General features: G+C 39.2%; 1 protein-coding gene across 8 annotated transcripts in view; it reads left to right on the top strand.

Moving 5' to 3' along the window:
- Positions 1-14,558, top strand: part of PPP2R2C (protein phosphatase 2 regulatory subunit Bgamma) — a 193,354-nt gene that overhangs the window by 42,069 nt on the left and 136,727 nt on the right. For 2 of the 8 annotated variants that reach the window (XM_051798375.1, XM_051798370.1), the window contains exon 1: positions 13,790-13,974. The exons of the other annotated variants lie outside the window; for them this stretch is intronic. The gene's annotated coding sequence lies outside the window, so the exon portion shown is untranslated. Of the gene's footprint in view, positions 1-13,789; positions 13,975-14,558 lie in introns of those variants that run through there. 8 annotated transcript variants of the gene reach the window in all.

Below are 14,558 nucleotides of genomic sequence, written 5' to 3'. Positions count from 1 at the left end.
GGGTGTACTACATGCGAAATACAGGTTTTATCTACTGTTACACGGATACAAACTAATCAGAAAGTGGAATTATGACCTTGTGTTACTGAAGGTATTTTGAAAACTACGTGTTCTAAAAATTATGAAAAATAACTTGTAAGCAAGGAAAGACAAAAGCACTTAGTGGTTGCATTTCCACAAATGAGTGGAGAGTTCTGTAACTGGAAATGGAGCGTTAAGTTACTCACCAATGAGATTTTTACTGGCCCCCTTAACTGGATTGTCAATGTCATATGTTGGAGGTACTTATATTGCTGGGTGTTCTCTTTAATTTTATCATTTTTACCGTGTCAGCTTTTATTATCATTAACAACTAGGCTCACAGACTCAATTGTGTCCCAGCAGGATTTCAGATTATTCTTCAAATTACAGCAATTTGTCATGATGTCAGTATTTTTTAACCTATAACCCCAGGTTACCTATGGAGGCTGCAGAGCCCGAATTTCGCATGCCACAGATTCAATTTATGTGTGTAAACAATTACAGGGCTTCACAAACAAATGAAAGGCAGCCAAAGTCAAAACTAAAGGTCAGAGTCTAGCTTGTCCTGAATCCATTCTAATTGGATGCTTTTTCCAAATGGAATATGGGCAGTGCAATAGCATCAGCTCTTGGTCATAAAATATAGTAGAGGTGAGTTAGGCTCTTGTTAATGGCAGAACCTCTACTGCTGATGGCAGCTACAGAATTTAGAATAATGGCTATTGCAACAAGTATTTCTCATTATATGTGACTGTATATGTGACTGTAAAAGTTTTCAAGAGTTTTGATGATATTAAAAGAGAGAACCAAGAAAAATGATCTTGAAGCTGAATGTTCTAGCTCAGGGACACCCAGAGCTGGGGAAGAGAAGGGAAGGCAAGAGAGTGACCGTTCATCTTCTCATGACTCATGTAACATTCCTGGGCACCGTCAGTACTGGGAGTTGGAATGGGTGGTCTGAAAGCCCAGAACCAGCCTGGCTGCCTGTGGTGGCCTGAGCTGTCTTACAGGACACAGCAGTGCTGATCCTTACCCACAGACAAGCTCTAGGATAACTCAGCTGCAGAGTGGAGGTTAGGACAAAGTTACCATCTTCACAAATTCTGTGTGAGGTATTGGAGTGTCAGATGGAGAATTTGATTGTTAAATGTGATGTAGAATTGCAATTTTTAGATTCTCTATTTATTACTTTGTTACTATTTCAACTACTGCCACCATATGTTGATCTGCTTGTTTAGTATGGAGCTTTGCCTGTAACAATGTGATCTTACAGAATAAATAGATAGTTTACTGTGCTTCCTCTGAAATGATACTGTATTAAATTCCTCTTTTATTCATGTTTTTTCTGGTGATCTTGAAATGCTCACATCTATCAATTACATTGGCACAAATGAAAGATAAATCTTCCTGGTTTTTTATAGATTAATTGCATAATTAAAAAGCCACTCTTAATTACTGTCCCAAGGAGTTACAGAAATTACAGTTCTAAGTGTGTTACCAAGGAATTCTTTAGATTATATTTCTTTAAATAGAACTGTACAAAGTAAATACTACCAGAGGTTTCTGCCACATCTTATTTCAAAAATTTTTTTAATAATCTAACTGCATGTTAAAATCTTTAAAAGTGCTTAACTGATTTGAAGATGAGATTTATGGTTAAATACTAAACAGGACTTAGGTATATGCTTAAAGGCTAATATGTGTAATCAAACTCATAGTATGCCATTTTTTGGAAGTGGCTAAACTTACTAGGTTGTTCCCAGTTCTCCACTGAGTTTCTGAAATGAAGTAAGAAATTATCCTGAAAGCTCGAACCAGGTTTAGAGTATTTCCTACATGCATACATTTAACCCAACAGAAAATGCAACTTTATTTGATTTTTGTTATGTTTTTGATGCAGAGTTAGTATGGGTTAGCTTTGATGGAGGGTGGGTGTGTAGCAGCATTATCTGGCAAGGAAGAAGACTCATTTTACAAGGAGATAGGATTTTTATAAGCTTATGCAGGTTGACAGTGTTTATGGACAAAGCAGAGCAATGACAGCTAAAAATCAGTGGCACTTAGCTATGGGATAATCAGAACAAGTTGGGATCACAGGCAGAGTCAGCAATCAGACTGTGAAGGAGGTTATGATAAGAATGACAGTGGGGTTGTTGGCAGAGGAATTCTGTAACTAAAGAGATTACATAAATGACAGCAAGTATGAGGAACAGCCTATAGTCATTAACATATGTAATTTCATTTCTTTCTCTGGAGATATTCAAAAGCTGTCTGGACACAATCCTGAGTAATGTGCTCTAGAAGACCCTACTGGAGCAGGGAGGTTGGACTAGATGACCTCCAGTGCTCCCTTCCAATCTTAACCATTCTGTGAGTCTGTAATTTTGCCATTATGGTAGTTACCTTTACTTCCAGATGCTTATGCCCTCCCAGCCCCTAAGATATGCAAACCCTCTTCTTTAGGCCGTATAGACCACACTCACGGCATGAGGGATAGAAGGACATCCCTCTGATGCATCAAGGTTTTTCAGGGAAGTACTCACCTCTACAAAAGTCAGTTCTCTGCTGTACTGATTTGCAGTGTTGATCCTCTTTTGCTATGCCCACCTTGTTGACTTTTGAATTTTCCTTAACTCTGTTCAAACTGCCACAACCATAGCTTACTTCCCTGATTTCCCACACTGCTCACTTTTTTACTGCTTCAGTTCCAGTCCTCAGATCACTGGTCACTGTGCCCTTAGGCATGGTGTCTCATAGATAGTCTTCCTCATCCTTCCCTAGGGAGTTGTTCCTTAAAGCTTAGAGATATCATCCTCTTTTCTTTGATTTATAATTGTCTTAAGCATACCATTATTGCATTACTTTTCCCATGCTTTGGTCTTTTCATTGTACTGGTGTGGCAGTTCATTAGTTAAAATGAGTTCATTCTGTTACAGACTGCAGATGTTTTAAGACCTAACACTTATGCTTGCTCAGCAACTGGGTTAGTCCCTGTCTGGCTGTAAGTAAGGCTAAATATAGTTTTGCAGAGTTTAGCAAAAATTGTACTATTAAATGGCCCCCCCGCTCCCTTCTTTTTTTCTGAAGTGGTTATTGGTGCAGTAGGGCTTGGTTTTGCTTAGCAGACCTTTCTTCTCTATCAGTAAGTTATGCTGGAGCGTTTTGGCCTCTCTTGGGTGAGGGCTCCTGTTCCCCAGCTTTGCCAAGTTGAATTTCCTCGTACACACAGTTGCAGTGTAGCTGTGGTTCCAGATACTGTTCGAATGATTGTTTCTCTGTTATGTAAAGTAATTGCCAGTGCAAAAACTTGGAGCTGACCTCAAGTTTGGCTCAAAAAGCCCCAGATTTCCTGGCTATGGTGAGCATCTCCATCATAAAGACACAGATTTGTGTTCTTTTTAGTTAAGATAATTTCTGGTTCTACAAATACTGCATTTTTTTTTAATATCAGGTGCAGCTTCAACAAGAGATATGGTAAATGTCCATACCCAGATGTTTTCCCTTGAACTAAAATGAAATTATACTGGATTTCTCATATGAGTTATCAGCACACAATTATCTAATAAGGTAAGACTGTCTCCCAGTTTTTTCAGGGAATATTCAGCGTCACCAGCTATTAGGACTGTATTAATATTGAGGCTGTAGATCTTATATCAGTGAGCACATCTCCTTTGTGACCTTATTTGAGACCTGTGAGCTCTGAAAAGGAATGGATGTGTGTTTCTGGTCAGTGTTTTCAGGTGCTGGCTCTAGAGAGCTCCCCCTGAGTGGGCAGTTTCTGCACTGGACAGGCTGAGCACTTCCACCCCCCATTTCCAGATTCTCCTTGGGGCCCCATGCCTCTGTTGTTTTTATTGCAACACTTAATTTGTGGGTGCTTAGTCCTTTATTATGTTGCAAAATCAATTAATAACTTTCCACTTGTATGTTCCCTTTTAAGTATAGCTCAAAATGAGCAACATGTTTTCCTTTAATTTAATTTGCACTTACTATGTCTTGAGCCACGATAAAAATTATTTCATTTGATATTTGTGCTTCCACACCTTTCAAATTATTCCTACAGGAGTCTTTTCAGTCTTTGTTTACCTTGGGATTCTCAGATTCCAATGTTCCACTTCTGTGATTTATTCTGTTTTTCTGAATTTTGATCACTGCTGGTGGTGTGAGGGCGGCCAGAAGTGGAACACAACATTTAGGTGCATTTTCTCTTTACTGCAATGTAGTATGGGGTTTCATACTCCTCAAAATTTGGGGCTTAATATGTGTTGCAAACTTCTGTTGTCATTCAGTACTGTCTTTCTTTCTACATTTCTGCATACAAATTATTTTTCTTCACACCATTGAATGCTTATGTGTTTGTTTTGTGTTGAGTGGTGGTTTATTTTTTTTCTTCTTTTTAAAATAGCTTGAATTTATTTTTAGCTTTTGTTTTATCAAGTGAATTTTATTTCAGAAATTGCAGTTCTTAGAGCGAGTGTAGCATTTTTTACTGTACTTCAGATGCTACAGTAATTTAAATATTTGGATGATCAGGAGGAAAGGCTAACAGCAAAATCCTTGTTTATATTGACACAATTACTTTTTTGAGAGATTTCCTCTCTCTTGAGGATGTTTCAACAATATTGAAGTAAATATTATGTACAAGGAAAAAATTTAGGAATGTATCATTTTCTAGAACAACTTTTTTGTTTTTTGCAGCAGTGCCTTCTCCCTGGCCCAGGATGGCTGGGGTCTGCAGGCACTTCCAAATGGCTGGATTCACATGTCACCTTAGTTACTGTAGAACAGAGAAATATGTAACTACTCACTGTGGTGTAATGCTGGAGGAAGAGCTGTGTGCACTATGCCTATCTGAATTAATTAATTACTTTGGTGGAAGCAAGGAGTCAGGACGAATGTCCTGTCATATGCCATGTCATTTCTCTGTGGTCTTGTGAAAAGCATAGTCTTCTGGGCTAAGTTCACTTCAAAACTGTCATTTTTTTATCACTGTCTAGAATTCAAAAACCGTAATAAATGAACCTGTATGTTGATTTTGTTTAACAGACTTACCACAAGCAGGAATTGTTCCTGAACTGTTATCTCCTGAAATATTTTGAGGTCTGAATTAGCAAAATGTTAGGAAGAGTGGCTATGGTTTGCATTTTAATGTAAGAGTGAATACAACCTGCTATGTTGATTTGATTTTTAATTATTTTTTTAAGTCTCACAAATCATAGAATCACAGAATGTTAAGGGGTTGGAATAGACTTTATAGATCATCTAGTCCCAAGCCCCCTGCCATGGGCAGGGACACCTTCCACTAGACCAGGTTGCTCAAGGCCTTGTCTAGCCTGGCCTTGAACACTTCCAGGATTGGGATATCCACAACTTCCTTGGCCAACCTGCTCCAGTGCCTCGTCACCCTCACAGTAAAGAATTTCTTCCTAATATCTAACCTAAATTTCCTCTCTTTCGATTTACACTCATTACTCCTGGTCCTATCACTGCAGTTTCTGATCAATATTTTAGAGGTGTTACAAATTCTCAGTCAGCTTCTGATGTTTTATGACAGACCATGGTATTTAAAACAATTTCCTGTTTTATCACTTGTTTTTGTGCAACATTGAAAGTTTGTTTCTTTGTACCTGCTTTGATGACTTTTCTCTTGATTTTTTTTTTTTTTTCTGTTTAGGTCATTCAAGCTCCATCTCTTGGGATTTCTGTATCTTATTGGCTTAATCTTTTCAGCATGCTGAGTTTTGGAACCTGTTCTACAAACTGCTTTCCTTTCCTCATGTTTTGACTCACCACCCAGATGCCACACCAGGGTACTGCTGAAATGTTTTGGTCCATTGCTTTTCAGGAAAGATGTAGATGACCCTTAGCGTGGGTTTGAATACTGTTCACACTTGATTTTCTTCCTGTCTTCCAGTTTCTTTCTTGGACAAATATGCACACAAACATATCTACACAGTCTAAAGGAGTTCTGACAGTGCCTGTATCCCTGCTATAAATTCCTTTTTCAGGCCGCTTTCTGATCTGTGTTTTATGGCAATATTTCTTTGGATTGTCCAGTGCCTTCAAGTGACAATTTTATAATTATTTCACACCATGTGTATATTTATAGGTTCTCTGTTGGTCTTTTTTCAGGCTTTTCGGTCTCAGCAGGCTTCATGTCCCACTCCAGAGCCTGACATCTACAAAGTTATTTGGGATGTGGGTCATCTTGTCTTAGGGTATGAAGTTAGTTTTGTAATGGCAGGCTCTCCTGGCTGTGCAGTGATAGGTCTTGTCTGGAAAGCATTTGTGACAGTGTGCTGGGTGACTTGCCGGGGAGGCAGCTGCGGTTCAGCTCCTGAGGCTCCTCTGTTGTGACAGTCCCATCAGCAGCCTCTGGTGCTGTGTGCTCTGATGCCTCTGATCCGTCCATCATGAACAGCCACTGAAACATCTTCCCTTCATACTTTCCAGACCTTTCCAGCAGGATTTTAACTATCCTTTTTAGGATCAATTGCTGCTTTACAGGTTCGTAATTTTTTAGTAGTGTGGATCCATTTTCTGCTTTGTTTGTGGGCATAAAAAGGTGTAACGTAACAATGTTAGTTTGAATAAGCTATATGCATCAGGATTTTATAGGCCTGCATGTGGAGACATACATTCACTACCAGAGAACATGGTAGTGAGTTACTGATGTTAAAGGGTAATTCAGAGGGAGCATGCTGTCATAGGTGTCCCTTTAGAGAGAAAGTCATACATGAGGTATGAGGCAACATGCAAGTGATGCTGTATGTATGAGTTAATTAACATCTGTTTAAAGAATTTATAAAACTAAACTAAATTAGCAAAATTAGTAGTATGCTTTCTCCAGCATGTAATGCAGTGATACCAAACGTAACATAATATTTCTTGTTTGGAATATTTTTTTATTTGTATTGGTATTTCAATTTGAGAAACTTGGGAGCAGAGTAACCTCCACTGAAAGTTAAGGCTTGGTTTGAAGCATTTGTTTCAACACTTGTGCCCAGTCCTGCTTTCCTCCTCAGGCTGTATTTTAATTTGTCCACCAAGGCCCCTGGCTTGCTTGGCACAGTGAAAGGTGCTGTCACTGATAGGTTTTCTATGTGGGACTTGTCTTGAACCCTTCTTCAAGAAGGCTGCAGTTTATATGTTGTCTTTTTCTGTGATGCTGTTTGCAGTGGAGTAAATAACCTGCTTCATGTTTTAGAGGACACAGAAGCTTGTTTTAGGAACAGATCAGCTTTATTAGGTAGGAACAGTGTCTCATAAGTAGCAACATTGCTCAGGGGTTCTGCATCAGTCTCCATTTGCTAAATGTAGTAGGGAAGACCTTGTAATTTTTGGTTTAAATAGGCAACACAGTGGAAAAGTGAAAAAGAAGAGTAAGAAAGTTAAATGTCATGGCTAAAGCCTCAAAGACAACATTAGTGCTTGGTCTTTGACTCCTCATCCTGTGCTCTTTCCCTTGGACCACTCTTCCCATTCCTGCTGCAGTCACTGAATAGACTTCATCTCCAAATTAGTAAATTCTGGGAAAACTTCCAGCTTCTTCTTTTTGGCATCTTGTCTGTTCTTTCTGCATTTCCTTCCCCTATGATTTTGCAGCCTTGCTTTCCATCTCTAGCTAAACCTAGATCTTGCGGAAATCTATTGCAGTATTCTGAAGGTTGCCAAACTAAAACTTGCCCCTAGAGTGTGCAGAACTGGAATTTCTTCATGCTCTTGTTACCTGGTTCTTTGGGCTCATTATCTGATAGGTTGCAGGATTTGTTTTAGATGTGATTTTAAACCACAAAAGGACAGTGCAAAGATGCTATTGTTTCTAATACAGCTCTGGCTCTTCAGCTGCAAGCTTGCTCCGGCCAGACCCAAGCCAGTAGATAGGAAGCTTTATCTTTCCAAATTCTTCCTTTCTCCAGAGGGAAAACCTGAAAGCAGTGGCCAGTGTGGGTTGCGAGATTGTGGATTAACACGCCGTTACAGAGTTAGGAGAGGGCTATGGTGTGCAGCTGCTGGGGTAGGATGGGGAAATGTACTCCTTTCCAGCCAGAGTGATACATTAGCCCTAGAGAGGAGCTTGTATCACAGAGAGGCATCCTGGGGGCACAGGGGTGTCATAGCTCAGGGCATCTTCTCTGCTGCGGGGAGACTTCTTGCAGGAACCTTTATGTCCAAATATGCTGGCTGCATTCTCTCAGTTTTTAAAAATCAATAAATTCGTCCCAGAGCTCTCCATATTGATTAGTTTCACCGCCACCATCAGCACATCACAGAAAAAGAAGAGCAGAACTGCTGGTTCCTGTGTGAAAAACTGTGAGCATGGTGTGTATTCACTTCATCCCATGCTCTGGCTTTCTGCAGCCCTTGAAGTGGCACTGGCTCTGCTAAGGATCCTTATGCAGTCAGTGTTCACCGGAACAGACAGGGTGAAAGTCGCTGACGGAAGTTGGCTCCTGTAATTTAAATTGCTCAATGATGACTTTTAATTGCTTGCTTTCTAAAATCACCAGGTGCTGGGAGGCATTAGTTTTACTCTACATACTCTGTGTCTAGAGTATGTAGACTAAAAATAAATTACTTCTTCTGGGCAGGTGTTATTTTTAGGTTTAACACAGCAAAAGGTAGTGTGTTGTAGAAACTTCCCCTTTTTGAATAATGAAATATTTTCCAATTATGATAGCAGCCATTAGTTTTTTCAAAATTGTTGAGCTACATAATACTTTTAAATAGAAAATATTAAATGTAACTGATGACTGTGTATTGAAATATGAATTAAATGCTATACATGTAAAGATTCTAAATGGTTACTGTTGAGGTGTTAGAATAAGACAAAATTAATTTTTACTTGAGAGCTATGATTGATATAATTTTTCTTCTATTCCTTTTTCTGTTAGCTTTTCGCAGTTTCTATTTGTTTTTGTTCAGCTGCCAGAAATCATAAAGGAACTGCATGGTAGTGCTGTATTTTATGTTTTATTTGGCTATTAGACAAATATAAAAAGGATTTCAGAAGTGTATGGGAATGCAGATATTTATTTTTAAGGCACACTTTTATCAGAGTAATTTACAATACACTTACTACTATCATAAAGCCATTAGCTTAATTCCCTTGCAAGTAGGCATCATGTGATGAGCTGTACTTGAATGTCTTCAAAATAAGCAATGGTGGAAAGATGTTTGTGCTGCTGCTACTTTAATCACATGTGGGGTAACTTCCCTCCAAGGCACAGAGCTCGTGCTCAGGTCTCTGCCATCAGGGTTGGTTGGTTTTTAAGGCTCTAACTTGTTTAAAGCAAGCGTGGGTTAACATTAGCTGTTGCAATTTGCAGTTTAGATCTAGTCTCAGTATAGGGAAGGGTATGATCCAGAATGAATGTTCATTCTGGACACAAGTACTAAGAAAGGACAGATAGCAGGGAAAACCACAATTTTAAAGTCAGCATTTTCAAATAGTGAGAAGGAAAACTACTCAAACTCGAGGGAGTGGGTTCGCTGTCTTATCCCTGGCTGAGAGCTCCGAGTCCCTTCTCTGAGTAGGGCTGGAGGAAGACCAGGGGAGTAGCTTTTTATCACGTTCCTTGTTGCTTTATCCTTTTAAATGAAAGGCAGCCAATGAGCTCCACTATTTCAAACAGAAATATGACTGTACTACACAATCTTATTTTCCTGGACATTATGAAAAAATAAATGAACAGCATGGCTGTTTTGCTGAAGGCCTAACTGGAGAAGTCAGTAGCTGAGCGTTTCACATCTCTGTACATACACTAGATATGCATAAAGGGAGAGAACATCTGGGTTATAAATGCTCTCTTTTGGTAAGCACACTCAGTTGCAATGAGCTATAATTGTCAAGGGTTAGCTAAATATTGTGTTGTATTTTTTCTGTAGTTGACTGATGTGTTATCTTATTCCATCTGAAGATGAGAAGAGAAACTTTGCACTATTTCACACAGTTTGCAAATATTAGGATATGGTTAGAAACAAATGCTGTCAAAGCTCTTAAAAACTGCCACTGACTTCAGCAACATTAAATTAAGGTAATATTTTAAGATAGTCTGGGTTTGGTGCAATTTGTGTAACTTCTAAGGGTTTTTTTACCATCAGAGTTCTTTAAATCCCTTGTTCTTCAAAAATAAGTAACTCAAAGTTCTGTGCCAATTCAAAATTCAGTTCCATTTCATTTAAAGCCACTGTACTTTACCAAATGAAGTACAGAATGATCTGTATATGAGAAGTTTAGTTAGACAAAGAAAATATGTAAGTATTCAATAGCTATTTCTTTTGATTGCAGTTCAAGCTTAATTGTTCTAATTCAGATAGAGTGATGAATTCAGGGGTAGTAAGCAGGAGACTTGGAGTACCTGATGATGCTTTATTTCAGATATTGCGAGTTTTAATTATTAAAGACTGTGCTCTCAGTGTCTGACAAAGCTTGGTTTGCTTGATTTTGGTTTTGGTTTTGCCCTCTACCTTCCCCTTTCTCCAGTTCTTCTGCCCAAAACTGGTGACAAAGGGAAATACATGTATATTCCTCTCCTCAAATTTTTTTCTCTCCCTGTGCTATTAGATTTTTCTCTTCCTGACACAGATCCAGTTTTTTTTTACTTTGCTCTCTTATTGACACCTGCAGTCTGTATTGGCATCTGTGTCATGCCTGCCCTTGTCTTTTACTTTCCTCCTTGATCTGCTAGCCAGTCTTCCTCCTCTTACCTCTAAGCTGGCTTTATTCTTGTTATGCAGTTGTTTTTCAGCTTCTGGAATCCAGTTTTAATGTATTGCTGCTCTCCACAGTCTCTAATGACCTTCTTTTGAAGAAAGCTCTAAACCAGGACTCCATCCTCATTAATGACTCTGTTTACTTAAATGTCTCTGCTGATCTGTATATGGCTCTTCCATTTTATGGTTTACTTATAAATTCTTCAGGATAGGGCACCCTTTTTTACAGTATTCAGCTCAGTTAGTGTGTTATTTTATGGGTATGACTATGAACTACTGTGCAAGTCCAAATGACCAATATATTTTTGATTAAAGGTTCCTCCCTCCTGCACACCTTCTCTCTGGGTATTTGACTGAATGAAATTATGTAGGTTATCAGTGGGATTGATAAAAAAATAGCATTTTTAAATGGCACAGCTAGTTATCTGCAAATGCTGGCTCACAAATTTCCGTTGTGCTACAAATTTAGAGCAGAATTTTGCTAATCTTTCTCATGTGAACTGACCTACTTAAGTCAGTGGAGTGCTAATATTTGCCACACAGTAAGGATTTGGCTCATAATCTTGGGGAAAGCATTTGCATGCACACAGGGAATATTGTCTAGTGTTTTTGCTAAAGGCTTCCTCCTCGTTCCGTTCCACCTTATGAGATTTTTTTAACTTAAAAATTGGAAGGTAAAGGTAAGTGTGATTTGCCCCCTATGTGATGCCTAAGTAAGTTTTCTGTGAACCTCTCTTATTCAAATGGTGAGTGGAGAAAATTATCTCTGGATGTGAGTTATTATTTTGGACTTGAGAAAAAAATGTCTACTTGGCTCCTAGAAAAAATGAAAACATCTTGAACTGCTTAAATTACACCTTACAAATAATGGGAGGAGGCTCAAAATGATAGATCACAGAAATTGTAAAGCTTCAACTGATTGAGGACAAATAAAGGACAGTGATTGGCAAGCTTACATGGAAGAGCAGGAACAGCAGGAAGGGCAGAATTCTCTCAAGCACTGTAGAAATTGCAGACACGCTGGTCACAGAAATTTAGAGGTATTTACAAAGAAAATGATTCCTGGTGTTTTTTCACAGACTGTCAGTGTGACTTTTTTGAGATTTTACACAGCATTCACATAATTTATTATGGATTTATTTTCAGTTATAAATTTTCTATATAGTTTTTCTATAAGTTTTTCTCAGAACACATATTAATTTTCTTTATATTTGTAGATATAAATTGTTCCTGTGCCTTCTTACTGAAATGTGCTGCTTGATTTTTGGGATCAAATGCCCTGCAAGGTGACATTTCTTTCAGTTTTAGCATCCATCACAGTGATGGGAGGAAAGCTGCTCAGTGTTACCTCCACAGAGGAATCCACACTCTGTAATACATCAGCAACAAAGGATGGGCTAAAGAGAATCTCCATCCTTTACTGAATGCAAGGGGAAGCATAGTGACAAAGAATGAGAAAAAGGCTGAGGTACTTAATGCCTTCTTTGCTTCAGTCTTTAATAGTGAGACCAGTTGTTCTCGGGTACCCAGCCCCCTGAGCTGGACGACAGGGAGCAGAATGAAACTCTCATAATCTAAGGGGAAATGATCATTGATCTCCTATACAACTTAGACACTCACAAGCCTATGGGGCTGGATGGGATCCACCTGAGGGTTCTGAGGGAGCTGGCTGGTGAAGGGTCTGGAGCACAAGTCTGATGAGGAGTGGCTGAGGGAGCTGGGAGTGTTTAGCCTGGAGAGAAGGAGGCTCAGAGGAGACTTTATTGCTCTCTACCTGAAAGGATGTTGTAGCCCAGTGAGGATTGGTCTCTTCTCCCAGGCAACTAGCAATAGGATGAGAGGAAATGGCCTCAAGTTTCACCAGGGGAGGTTTAGATTGGATATTAGGAAAAATTTGTTCACTGAGAGGGTTGTCACGCACTGGATCAGCCTGCCCAGGGAAGTGATGGAGTCTCTATCCCTGGAGGCATTTAAAAGACGTGTAGATGTGGGACTTGGAGACATGGGTGCTGGTCTTGGCAGTGCTGTGTTAATGGTGGGACTTGATCATCTTAAGGGTCTTTTCCAATCTGATATGATTCTATGATTCTAATGCTGTTATCTAACGTGGGTGCCTTAGTGAGAAACGTGAGCATCCAATATACAAAATGGAGAATGAGAGGTTTAAATGACACTGAGTATATAAGGAGCTCAGGTTCCTAACAGAAGCACCTAGGTTACCAGGCAGTTTGACTGTCTCCTGCACAGATGCTGAAGGGGAAGTGCCTTCTTGACCCAGACTGGTCTAACCACAGTGTTAATAGTTGAGTGTAAGCTGGCTGTTTGTTGCGCTCTTTGCCAAGGATTTGGGCGGAGCTGGGATTTCGTGTGCAGTGCATATTGCTCATAGACCCTTTCCTTTGGAAAAACAAATCCAAATGATAACATAATGTGTCAGGGAATGGCAGAATACACCAGCACCATCACATAGGTTAGAACCATTTTATACAAAATAAATGCCAGTGTTTGCAAGGCCTCCTTCCTCATTTCTGAAGAGGATAGGGCAGACACTGGAGAGCTGCTGGTACTGCACAGTATTGATTGATACTCTCAATGCAGAAATATAATTTCTAGTATTGTCACCCACAAAACCTGCATATAAATAAAATGTGTTTTATAGAGCTGCAAGTATTGAATAACTTCTTTACTTTTCCACCCGCTCAAATGTGAAGATTTTATAATATTTACTTGTAAGGTTGGAGATGGTTCTGTTTTATTTATTCATGAGAAAAAGAAGAAAGTCATTCTTCTTTCCCTCCCAGCCTTACTTCATCCTGAAATTAAACATTTATCCCTGGGTAGGTTTTTACATAGTTCTCGACTTTTTCCAGTGTCACATGCCTGTTTATAGTAGTATCAGGGTAGTTGAATTTTCCTTCAAGAACTGTATGTCCTAGCTTCTTTAAAAAGAAATAAAACCGAAACAGCAAAAAAATTCAAGATTCGTTCAGAGTTACACAAAATACTGTAGTAATGCTGACAACTGGATTGTATTTTTTGTGTGCAGTTCCAGGGCCTAGAGCACAGGACTGTTCTTCTCTCCCCTAAATTGGTTCTGTGACTGTGGACTCCCTTAGCATGCTGTAGTGGTGCTTTGTGGTTTCTTGAACAGATACTGAAAGCTAAAGGAGAGAATTTTGCTGTAATATAAGCCATTAAACATCTGGACTAAAGAGCAAGCTTTATTTTATAATACAGGTGAGTAATTTTCCTCTTCTACTTATGTTCCTATTTCTGAGTATACATATTTCAACATGGCTTTTTCAAGATGATAGGATAATGCAGTGAAAGAGAGTAGCAGGTTTAAGAAAACCTCATGACCTGCAAACATTCCCTTTGTCCAGCTTTTCTTTCCTGTACAGGGAAGATACAGAGGTTGTTTTCTGCCCCTCATTTTTTAATACTTTGTAATTTGTAATTTATTTACAAACTGGGGGTAAAAAAAATGAATAACAGTTATTTTATCTTACTTTTTCTGAATGGTTGCCTTGCCTCTAACAAATCCTTTCGCATAGGCAGATATTTGGCAATTTCAGTAGCATTTATCCAGGTTGACATTGAACGACTGTTGCTTTTGCTGCAGATGACAGCACGACTAGCACAAAACCGTGGCCGCGTATTAGTGTGCGGTACGTGTCGATGCAAACCCTTTTAGGCACCTTGAAGTTTCTTCTCCTTCATCCTCCCCTCTCCCTCCCTCTCTCCCTCTCTCCCTCGGTGTTTTTTCCTCGCCCTCGTTCCCGACGGCGGAGCCGCGATGATTACCTGCAGTCCCATTTTTC

This window comes from Manacus candei, unplaced genomic scaffold, assembly GCF_025592945.1.
Source record: "Manacus candei isolate 608988 ecotype Guabito, Panama unplaced genomic scaffold, ASM2559294v1 h1tg000048l, whole genome shotgun sequence".
Lineage (NCBI taxonomy): Eukaryota > Metazoa > Chordata > Aves > Passeriformes > Pipridae > Manacus > Manacus candei.
This window is presented reverse-complemented; position numbering and strand designations above follow the sequence as displayed.